This window comes from Argentina silus (assembly GCF_951799395.1).
Source record: "Argentina silus genome assembly, chromosome: Y".
NCBI classification, from domain to species: Eukaryota; Metazoa; Chordata; class Actinopteri; order Argentiniformes; family Argentinidae; genus Argentina; species Argentina silus.
Genome location: NC_139654.1, coordinates 36,888,978 through 36,901,080, shown reverse-complemented (window position 1 = coordinate 36,901,080; position 12,103 = coordinate 36,888,978).

Here is a 12,103-nt window from a genome sequence, read left to right as displayed (position 1 = left end):
AATTGAGGCTGTTTTCAGAGCAAAGGGAGGCCCTACCGAGTATAGTATAGTGTTCCTAATAACGTGCTCAGTGAGTGTGTATATACAGTGCGGGAAAATAAGTATTCAACACATCAACAAATGTTTAATTCAACATATTTCCATTGCAGCCATTCACATGAAATTTAGATCAGACATAGGTATTAACTCAGTAAAACTACTCGGCAAAAGAATTTGTAACACCAATCTATAAAAAAAGTTGTGCAATTCTCCAGGGGAAGGAGAAGGACTGGAGAGGAGGGGGAGCCCAACGGGCCTGCCGAGCCAGAGAAGAGCCACTCCAACAGCAGCACGCTGTCCGGCTGGCGGGACAACATCATCTTCATCAACGAGGTCTTCCACCAGGTACAGCTGACCCTGTATCCCTTGCTGCAGTGTTGACAGGAGGCTGCTGCTGAGGTTCCTCCACTGCTGCACTGCCTCACACATCCAGCAGGGGGCAGCAGCAGAGCAGCTCAGGGCTCTGCAGCACAGGCTGGATTTTTCCTGCTCCTCCTTTGTGGACCTGTCAGCATAGGAGCAGAGGGACACAGCACAGAGCTCATCCCACTTAGACACAGTCCGTCTGGGGTAAGGACAGACACACTGATCTCTGATGAGGAGGAGGGAGGAGGATTTCTCATTGTACAATGTACGCTCCCTCCTCTGTCTCCCCTCAGCTCCAGCAAAGCCCTCCTCCTGCAGCTCCTGTACCTGGTCCCTGTGGGAGGTGAGGCGTGCTGTGTCCCTCTGCAGTGCCCTTGGTGGAGAGCTGGACCTCAGTGAGACTACAAACCAAAGTTATACATAGTTAGTGTATAGCTGGTATATGATTCCAATTCTCAGAATGAGCCGTGAATCAGGAAATTTGGTGTTTCACATAATTACCAATGTTTTTTTTAATTGTTTTTTAATGACTGCCATGGGAGTGGCTGTGGACAAAATCTGCGATGGCCCTATATCCAATTACATTTCTGAAGTCCCTCTCTATCAGAAGAGGTTTTATGCTCTCACCTTTAAACCCAGATGAACATGTATTTTAATCTGAACTGTCCTAGACTATTAAATATAACTTGAAATGGTGACTGACTACTGCTTGAGTTTGTTTTGTGTGAATCTGTAATGACACCAACTCTCATTACAGACCATTATTGACCAATAAGACACTTTACTACATTTCTATTTCTATCTCTCCACAGGACGAAAACCATTCCTATGGGATTTCTCATAGAGTGAAATAGGGCAGATTTCTTGACAGATTTCATGTTGACAGACATCAATAGCAGACTCCAAAGTCACTTGGTCTCAACTACCCAGCTGAAGCATATTGAACAACACTTATTGGATTTGTGTTCTAATGGCCTACTCTATGTTACTACTCTAACTCTAAGCCAGAGCTAACTTCGGAGCGTGCTCTCCATTTTATTAACCAAAATGCCACTAATTGAAAACAGGTACGGTCACGTGAATCTAGGGAAATGGCACAAGAAAGACGCAATCCTAGCAACGACAATTGTCAATAGCACTAATTATTCTGCTCTGCATTTAATGCGTTGTTTTTAGCACTCAATGTTATATTTATTTTGTGTTTGCGTGTCTGTCTCATTTTTTGGCTGTCTAATTTATTTTCTGTTTGTGGCTATCTAAGGACAGTACACTAGACGTTTACTTAAGACTGATGTAATATTCAAACTGTCTCACACTACAGGTATTCAACATGTTCTTCTCTCTGTTGTAGCTCCTGTAGGTGTTTACTATGCCCTGACTGATATCAGGACTTTGGCAGAGGAGATGGATAAATTGGCTAATGGTACTACGTAATCACGAGAAATGTTGGGAAATTAGACTAATATATAATAATATATGCAATTTAGCTACCGCTTTTATCCAAAGCGACTTACATTGCAGTGAGTGCATACTTTTTTCAGTATGTATGGTCCCAGCAGAAATCTAACCCACAACCTAAGCTTTTTTTGCGCCATGCTCTACCAACTGAGCCACAGAGGACCAGGAATAAAGTCCCAGAGACCCAAATTGTCAACATTCTAGAGCACCAAGGGCGACTTCTTCATTTTGTAGCCAATCCAAGTATTATTGCTAGGTGAATACCACATAAAACACTTGGCACTCCAGGTGGTGAGTGTACCGGAATTCTTTGGCAGTGAGTGAGTTAAACGCAGATGACGGTTCAAGATACAGCATCAGTAGACAAACATGTTTTGCAGCGCTCACTCAGTCCTGTACATCATGCATGCTCATGGTGTCAACTCAACGTATTGTATGTGTGAAATAGGACAAGCAGATCTCACTCACTAGTAAGATGAGGAAAGTGGTTCTTTTATATTTCCTGTTGTTACTTTTATATTTTTTCATGTTTTTATTATTCATTTTGGTAATTCTTGATTATTATACTTTGTTTAAAAATAATCAAAGAGGGGACTGTTGGAATTGTACAATATTCTATGTGCCTCTCGACCTTTCACCTAGTGGTACCATGCCATAACCAGTACACAATGCAGAGACATGAAATCAGATGCTAGGGAATGGGGGGCCTAGGACCTGTAGCCCTCCAAGGCCAAATTCCATTGCAAGTCCATATATTCTAGTAGTAGTGTTACTATACTGGTACAGAGTACACAGTGTGTCTTTATTCTTGATGTAAAGTTGGAGGACATTACATATGAATTAGTTTAGTTGTGTTTACTTAATGTGGGGATGAAATATGTTCCTCTGACACTAGACACCAAAATCACTACTATAGAGAGTGAAATGTTTGATTCTGTCTTTGAGATTCTTATAGCCCAATTGTGTGCAATAATATCTATTTACTAAAATCTGATCTTGAAGAAAGATATTTTTCTCCCTCTTTATGCAGTCTTGGATATTGCTCTGTTAAAGAGAAACAATGTTTCTTCTGGAACTTTTTCAAGTTTAATTGTGGTATGATTTCTGAGTAGTTTCTTGACTATTAAAGTGATTCTACGAGATAATTTCTATAATCTCAGCCTACAGTTCTCAATGTAGCGCTAATGAGTTGGAAACGGGTCCCTGTTACATGCCCTCAGTGTGGTGCGTATGTGTGTGGATTCCACATAGACCAGTGACATCGACACACTTAACAGTAATGCTGCTTCTAAAGTTGGCGATGATAAACTAGGGAGTCTGTGGCTGAATGAGATAAAACAGTGATTCAATTGATTATATTTGTACAAACTATGCATTGATAATTCAGACACAAAATAAGAGGTTAAATAATACAGAAATAGTTATTGCCATATCCCGTAGCTTCTCTTTAATGATTCATTCATAGATAGTGACAATTCAAATAATTTGAAAATATGTGGCTGCACTGTTACTAATGCTGTAAATGCAACACATGCTTATAATGTGCAAACTGAATTATAAACCCATTATAAAAGGAAACCTTAGTGTTAAGTGTCACCAAAAGAAAAGAAAACACAGAGACATTAAATCAATTTACTCCATCACTCATTTATTTGCAAATATATGTAATAAGTGTATGTAAGTAAAGACAATGAGACTCCTGTGGCCCTGCATATCAGAGAGAGAGAGGGGGGGACATAACAAGAAGGCATGTGAGGTTATTATTTAAACTTTAACTAGAATACTTATTGGATTTCACTGAAGTATCCTTTGCGGTTACTGATGGAGTTTGACCCTGTGGAATTCCTAAAAAAGAAAGACAGAAAAAAAGAGAAAGAGAGGGGGAGGGGGAGTGCAACTTTAGTGGTAAGAATAAAATTACTTCCAATCATTTAAAATGACTTATTCCGATTACTTAATAGCGTGTGTGTGTGTGTGTGTGTGCGTGCCCCCTCAGAAGGACGCCATGAGAAGCTGAAGGTGGTGCTCCAGGAGGCTCGAGACTCCAACGACCAGAGACTCCGTGTTGAAGTACCAGGGAACCTCCTGACCAAACATGTCGTCCAGAAGCATCATCAGCCCGCCCTGAGGTAAGGCTCTGAGTTACTGCTAGTTCACAGTACTCATTTAAACTGAACAATAGATTGGATGCTAAATACTAGAGAGAAGGAACAGTAACAACATCAGAACTTGTCTGTACCTTCAGGTGCAGCAGGCATCGCTCAGCCTCTGGTTTCATGTTGCTGGCAGGCAGGCAGGAGTGTAGGAGAGAGTACAGACGCTCCACAAAACCACCAGGTTGCTAACAGCAAACATAGGAGGAGAGAGCAGAGAGTCATATGAACTTGTCAACAAAGTCACCCTGTAACAGTCTTCAGTATAAGAACAGTACTCATCCCCACCATCACCCCAAACAGAACCAGCTCATAGAGGATGTCTATGAGGTTGACATGGCTAATCAAACAAAAGACAAAAACATTTACAACAAAATAGCAATGATATTAAAAAGAAGGACCCAATACAGGCACAGGTAATCAATGTGAGACTACTGAAGTGAATGAACTAACCTGATGTTCTGCCAGCTCCATCTCAATGTCACCCTGTTTGGAGGGATCACTCAGGTACCCAACAAGGTCATCATAGGCACGGATGAACTGTGCCTCGTCCTATACAGAACAAGAGAGACAATGTCAGTAAACGGTTGTTACATTTTCTCTTGATAATTCACTCTGTTGGAGGAAGCCAATGTCTTACCTTGTGATTGGCCTGAACCAGTGCTCCCAGCAGGACCTTCCCAGCCACGTACAGCTGGTTCTTGCTCTGGGTGGAACTGCGCAGGGTCTGGTAAAGGGGGAAAAAATAGTGAGACACCATCTGACAGAAGACAGAAGAGAGAAAGCACAGAGAAAGGGTGGTTGACTCACTGTGAAGGCCTGGCGTAGGGTGGTGACCCTCAGGGCAATGTCCTCAGTCCTCTTGGTGGTCAAATAGAGGCTATGGGAGAGAATGACGCATGTAAACCGGTGGAGTTACTAAGTGATAATATGGTAAAGGCTTGATAATATGGTAAAGGCTTAAGTGTTAAGTTTGACCTCATAGCAGTTCTGGCCCTGTGGCTCAGGATCAGTGTACTGCTGCTGAGCGGGTGTGGAGAAAGAGTCAGCCCCCGACCACGCAGTGGAGGACAGCTGCCCATACGCAGGACGGTATTCACCACAGAGATGTCTGTCTGCTACTCACAACACACACACATACACACATCTCTTTAGCTAAAATGCATGGAGGTGGCTAGCAAGCTAGCTAGTTCAAGCTAAAGGTAACTCTTAGCAACGCCCTTAGACACTGTCAACGGGTTACTTAGCCACCTAGCAGCTAACAATGCTATCATTGCTTCTAACTGGCAAAATAATCATTGCACACACAATTTGTGAGATATGTGTCTCCTGTAAAATGTAATTAAATGTCACATACCCTCTTCAAAGTCGCTGTCGCTTTCCTCTTCACGATCGCGAACCTTGCAAAAAAGAAAACACGAACAACCCGTCGTAGAGACGGCAGACCGCAGTCCAGCACTCGCGCAGCCAATCCTGAAAAACACCGAGGCATTTTTCAGTCCGTTTTGCTCAGAAAATCAGCAGGTTTGTGTCGATGTGAACATCAACTGAAGTCTGTTGTTATCTGGAGCGGACTGAACATTCCATAGAATGTTGCTAATGTTCTATATTGAAAGGTTGCATAGCAACACACCGTTTTGAAAATAATGAGTAATAATGATGCATGACATGTATCATGAACACTTTTCAAAAATGCGTTACCATGTGACCTCTAGAAATAGAACATGAGCAGCCTTCTATGTTTGATCCAGCGCTACGCAGCAACACACCTCTGATGATGTTGACATTGACGAGACCCAGCTAGTCTTCTGAGCGCTAGCATTACTACAACACTAGCATTAGCAACGAAAGGTACTGAGAAACGCAGGTTTGGCTGCGGGAGTGCATGGATAGCGGACTGCCATTTCTACGACAGGTTGTTGTTCCTGTTTTCTTTTTGAGAGTACAGCGACTTCGAAGCAGGTATGTCACGTTTAATTACATTTTACAGTAGACACGTGGTAAACAAATGCATCTGTGTAATGGCATGACTGTTAGTCCGTCAGTAGCAACGGTGGTAGCATTGTTAGCTTTAGCTTGAACTAGCTCGCTTGCTCGTCACCAACATGCATGTTCGACTTGTGCCGTGTTGTTTTAGCAACACGTATCGAGTGGTTGTCTAACTATCGTTCAGATATGGTCTTCTGAGCGCTAGCATTACTACGCCATTTGCATTAGCAACGAAAGGTACTGAGAAATGCCTCGGTGGTAGGTATGTCACGTTTAATTACATTTTACAGTAGACACATGGTAAACAAATGCATCTGTGTAATGGCATGACTGTTAGTCCGTCAGTAGCAACGGTGGTAGCATTGTTAGCTTTAGCTTTAACTAAGACTGTGAGGTGGAGGAGGCCAGACTAGACCAGCTATTCCACTTAGACACAGTCCGTCTGGCGTAAGGACAGACACACTGATCTCTGATGAGGAGGATTTCTCATTGTACAATGTACGCTCCCTCCTCTGTCTCTCCTCAGCTCCAGCAAAGCCCTCCTCCTGCAGCTCCTGTACCTGGTCCCTGTGAGAGGGGGGCGGTGAGGCGTGCTGTGTCCTTCTGCAGTGCCCTGGGTGGAGAGCTGGACCTCAGTGAGACCACAAACCAAAGTTATACATAGTTAGTATATAGCTGGTATGTGATTCCAATTCTCAGAATGAGCCATGAATCAGGAAATTTGGTGTTTCACATATAAGCATTAGCAATGTTTTTTTGAATTGTTTTTTATGACTGCCATGGGAGTGGCTGTGGACAAAATCTGCGATGGCCCTATATCCAATTACATTTCTGAAGTCCCTCTCTATCAGAAGAGGTTTTATGCTCTCACCTTTAAACCCAGATGAACATGTATTTTAATCTGAACTGTCCTAGACTATTAAATATAACTTGAAATGGTGACTGACTACTGCTTGAGTTTGTTTTGTGTGAATCTGTAATGACACCAACTCTCATTTCTATTTCTATCTCTCCACTGGACGAAAATCATTCCTATGGGATTTCCCATAGAGTGAAATAAGGCAGATTTCTTGACAGATTTCATGTTGACAGACATCAATAGCAGACTCCAAAGTCACTAGGTCTCAACTACCCAGCTGAAGCATATTGAACAACACTTATTGGATTTGTGTTCTAATGGCCTACTCTGTTACCTAGTGATAGGTTTGGGAATTGTTATCTGGGTTTCGTTCTTCCTGGTACATCATCTAGGACTACCTTCTGACTATGTACAACACTCACACACACACATGCTAGATATTCTGCCTGATGGGAGGGCAGGACAGTGATGTCAGGTTTGTGTGGTCATTTGATTGTTGTTGTTGTAATGGCTTAATTACACCTTATTTGGCTCTGTTCTAACCTACCACTCTAGTCTTACACACACGTTGCTGGGGAAATGGCACAAGAAACACGCAATCCTAGCAACGACAATTGTCAGTAGCACTAATTATTCTGTAATAATGATGCATGACATGTATTTTCAACACTTTTCAAAAATACGTCACTGTAATGTATTGGCATTATTACAACTTTGTGTTTCCAATGTATTAATAAGGGCTTTCCCTATTGGCTGTGTAAGAGTCCTTAGCTGTTGTGCACATGCGCTGTACTCTGTCTTAAAATTGATCAGTAAACGAGCATCCACGTAATGTTCGGTCTCCGTTATTGAAACCGTGAATATATATAACTCTAAATATATTACAATTTGGCGACGAGGATGGGATATCTAATGAAAGATGATCCCAGTGACGAGAGACAACTTTGCAGCAAGTAGAACGCAATAAACGAACTTTGTAGCTCGAAAGAAAGAGGCTAGCAAACGGAAGCTAAGTAGCTAAAGGCGACTACAAGCTAGCAAGATAGCTCGTTTCCAAATCGGTGCGTTAGCTGAATACAAAGAAGGACAGGAAGATTTCGAATCTTACTTGGAAAGACTGGAACAGTGGATGATCGCAAACGAGGTGGACACTGACAAAAAGGTCAGCGTGTTTCTGTCGGTAATCGGAGCGGATGCCTACAGACTTTTAAAGAATTTAGTCAGTCCTGAAAAACCTAACACACAAACCTACGAGGAGCTAAGCGAGTCGCTCAGTGAGCATTACAAGTCGAAACCGCTTGTCATCGCGGAACGTTTCCGTTTTCCAAAAAAAAAATCAACAAGACGGTGAGTCTATGTCTGATTACATAGTAGCTTTGAAGCAACTTTCAACTCATTGTGAGTTTGGTGCACATCTTAATGATGCACTCCGTGACCGTTTTGTTAGTGGGTTAAAAGCTACAGCTGTGCAGAGGAAACTTTTATCGCAACCAAGACTAACATTCAAGACTAAGACTATTAAGTAATAAACAAAGTCAAACAGTCAGAACAAAAGGCCTGATTAGACAACTTGATGACGAAATGTAGTTCTTGAATGTTATTGGTGTATGTAGACAGGAATCAGAAACACGTTGAATAGAAGGCGTTAACCTGTGAAATCTATAAAGACAGGTGACTGAGGAGATAACGGGGTCGGCTCATGTTCTGCGGGAATAAAGTCTGAATGAATCAACAGCTCTGGTTAACGGTATTTTATTTTTAAGTATTATAACTTAAATTCTACGACACTAGCATTAGCAAGGAAGGCCTGAAAAATGCCTTCGTGTTTTTCAGGATTGGCTGTGCGTGGACTGGGGCAGCCGTTTCTACGACAGGTTGTTGTTGTTGTTTTTCTTTTTTGCAGGGCTCCCGTTGGGAGGACAGCGAGAGCGACTTCGAAGCGGGTATGTGACGTTTAATTACATTTTACAGTAGAAGACACAGTCAACAAATGTATCTGGGTAATGGCATGACTATTTGTCAGTTAGTAGCAATGGTAGCATTGTTAGCTTTAGCTTGAACTAGCTAGCTTGCTAGTCACCTACATGCATTTTGGACTTGTGCTGTGTTGTTTCACAACAAATATTGAGTGGTTCAGAGAGAGTCTAACTATTGTTATTGCTCATACTTATTCTTCTTTTTCTTATCATTATTATTCCAATTCTTCCGATTTTTTGGTATGCTACTCCTCCTACAGCGTTCAAGCTATTTAGACTGATCAAACTTTAAAACGTGCGGAGAGGTATTTTAAAGTCATGATATTTATTCCGATTCCGAACCCTAGCACATATTCCTGACCAATCAGCGGGTAATGCCGCCATTAGCCTTCCTTCTCCACATACCCACTAGTAATCTGCCACTGGCTCATTCTGGCTAAGATATATATCGATTAGAGGTATGCCTCCTGGTGCCCCAGGAGCCCCTAATCTCAGTACCAGTGGTCCAGAACAGTTTCTTCGCCTATCTTGTTTTATCCTGCGCCTCTCATTGGATACTTCTTCTTCTGTCTCAAACATGTTACAGACATGCAGGCAGACAGGCAGGCAGGCAGACAGACAGACAGACATGCAGACAGACAGACAGACAGGCAGGCAGACAGACAGGCAGACAGACAGACAGACAGACAGATAGACATGCAGGCAGACAGGCAGACAGACATGCAGGCAGGCAGACAGACATGCATGCAGGCAGGCAGGCAGGCGCAGACAGACAGACAGACAGACAGACACGCAGGCAGGCAGGCAGGCAGACAGACATGCAGGCAGGCAGGCAGGCAGACAGACAGACAGACATGCAGGTAGGCAGACAGACAGACAGACAGACATGCAGGTAGACAGACAGACAGACAGACATGCAGGCAGGCAGGCAGGCAGACAGACATGCAGGCAGGCAGGCAGACAGACATGCAGGCAGGCAGGCAGACATGCAGGCAGTCAGGCAGACAGGCAGGCAGGCAGGCAGACAGACAGACAGGTAGGTAGGCAGGCAGACAGACAGACAGACAGACAGGTAGGTAGGCAGGCAGACAGACAGACAGACATGCAGGCAGGCAGGCAGGCAGACAGACATGCAGACAGGCAGGCAGACAGGCAGGCAGACAGGCAGGCAGACAGACAGACAGACATGCAGACAGACAGACAGACAGGCAGGCAGACAGACAGGCAGACAGACAGACAGACAGACAGATAGACATGCAGGCAGACAGGCAGACAGACATGCAGGCAGGCAGACAGACATGCATGCAGGCAGGCAGGCAGGCGCAGACAGACAGACAGACAGACAGACACGCAGGCAGGCAGGCAGGCAGACAGACATGCAGGCAGGCAGGCAGACAGACATGCAGGCAGGCAGGCAGACAGACAGACAGACAGACATGCAGGTAGGCAGACAGACAGACAGACAGACATGCAGGTAGACAGACAGACAGACAGACATGCAGGCAGGCAGGCAGGCAGGCAGGCAGGCAGACAGGCAGACAGACATGCAGGCAGGCAGACAGACATGCAGGCAGGCAGGCAGACAGACAGACAGACATGCAAGCAGACATGCAGGCAGGCAGGCAGACATGCAGGCAGTCAGGCAGACAGACAGGCAGGCAGGCAGACAGACAGACAGACAGACAGGTAGGTAGGCAGGCAGACAGACAGACAGGTAGGTAGGTAGGCAGGCAGACAGACAGACATGCAGGCAGGCAGACAGACAGGCAGGCAGGCAGGCAGACAGACATGCAGACAGGCAGGCAGACAGGCAGGCAGGTAGGCAGGCAGGCAGGCAGACAGGCAGACAGACAGACAGACAGACAGACAGACATACAGACAGACAGACAGAAAGGCAGGCAGGCAGACAGACAGACAGACATGCAGGCAGGCACAGGCAGGCAGACAGACAGACAGGCAGGCAGGCAGACAGACAGACAGACATGCAGGTAGGCAGACAGACAGACAGACATGCAGGCAGGCAGACAGGCAGGCAGACAGGCAGGCAGACAGGCAGACAGACATACAGACAGACAGGCAGGCAGACAGACAGACAGACAGACATGCAGGCAGACAGACAGACAGACATGCAGGCAGACAGGCAGACAGGCAGGCAGACAGGTAGGCAGACAGGTAGGCAGACAGGCAGGCAGACAGGCAGGCAGGTAGGCAGACAGACACACAGACAGACAGACATGCAGGCAGGCAGTCAGGCAGACAGACATGCAGGCAGGCAGGCAGACAGACAGACAGACAGACAGACAGGTAGGTAGGCAGACAGACAGACAGACAGACAGACATGCAGGCAGACAGACAGACAGACAGGCAGGCAGACAGACAGGCAGACAGACAGACAGACAGACAGATAGACATGCAGGCAGACAGGCAGACAGACATGCAGGCAGGCAGACAGACATGCATGCAGGCAGGCAGGCAGGCGCAGACAGACAGACAGACAGACACGCAGGCAGGCAGGCAGACAGACATGCAGGCAGGCAGGCAGGCAGGCAGACAGACATGCAGGCAGGCAGGCAGGCAGACAGACAGACAGACATGCAGGTAGGCAGACAGACAGACAGACAGACATGCAGGTAGACAGACAGACAGACAGACATGCAGGCAGGCAGGCAGGCAGGCAGGCAGGCAGACAGACATGCAGGCAGGCAGACAGACATGCAGGCAGGCAGGCAGACAGACAGACAGACATGCAAGCAGACATGCAGGCAGGCAGGCAGACATGCAGGCAGTCAGGCAGACAGACAGGCAGGCAGACAGACAGACAGACAGACAGACAGGTAGGTAGGCAGGCAGACAGACATGCAGACAGGCAGGCAGACAGGCAGGCAGGTAGGCAGGCAGACAGGCAGACAGACATGCAGGTAGACAGACAGACAGACAGACATGCAGGCAGGCAGGCAGGCAGGCAGGCAGGCAGACAGGCAGACAGACATGCAGGCAGGCAGACAGACATGCAGGCAGGCAGGCAGACAGACAGACAGACATGCAAGCAGACATGCAGGCAGGCAGGCAGACATGCAGGCAGTCAGGCAGACAGACAGGCAGGCAGGCAGACAGACAGACAGACAGACAGGTAGGTAGGCAGGCAGACAGACAGACAGGTAGGTAGGTAGGCAGGCAGACAGACAGACATGCAGGCAGGCAGACAGACAGGCAGGCAGGCAGGCAGACAGACATGCAGACAGGCAGGCAGACAGGCAGGCAGG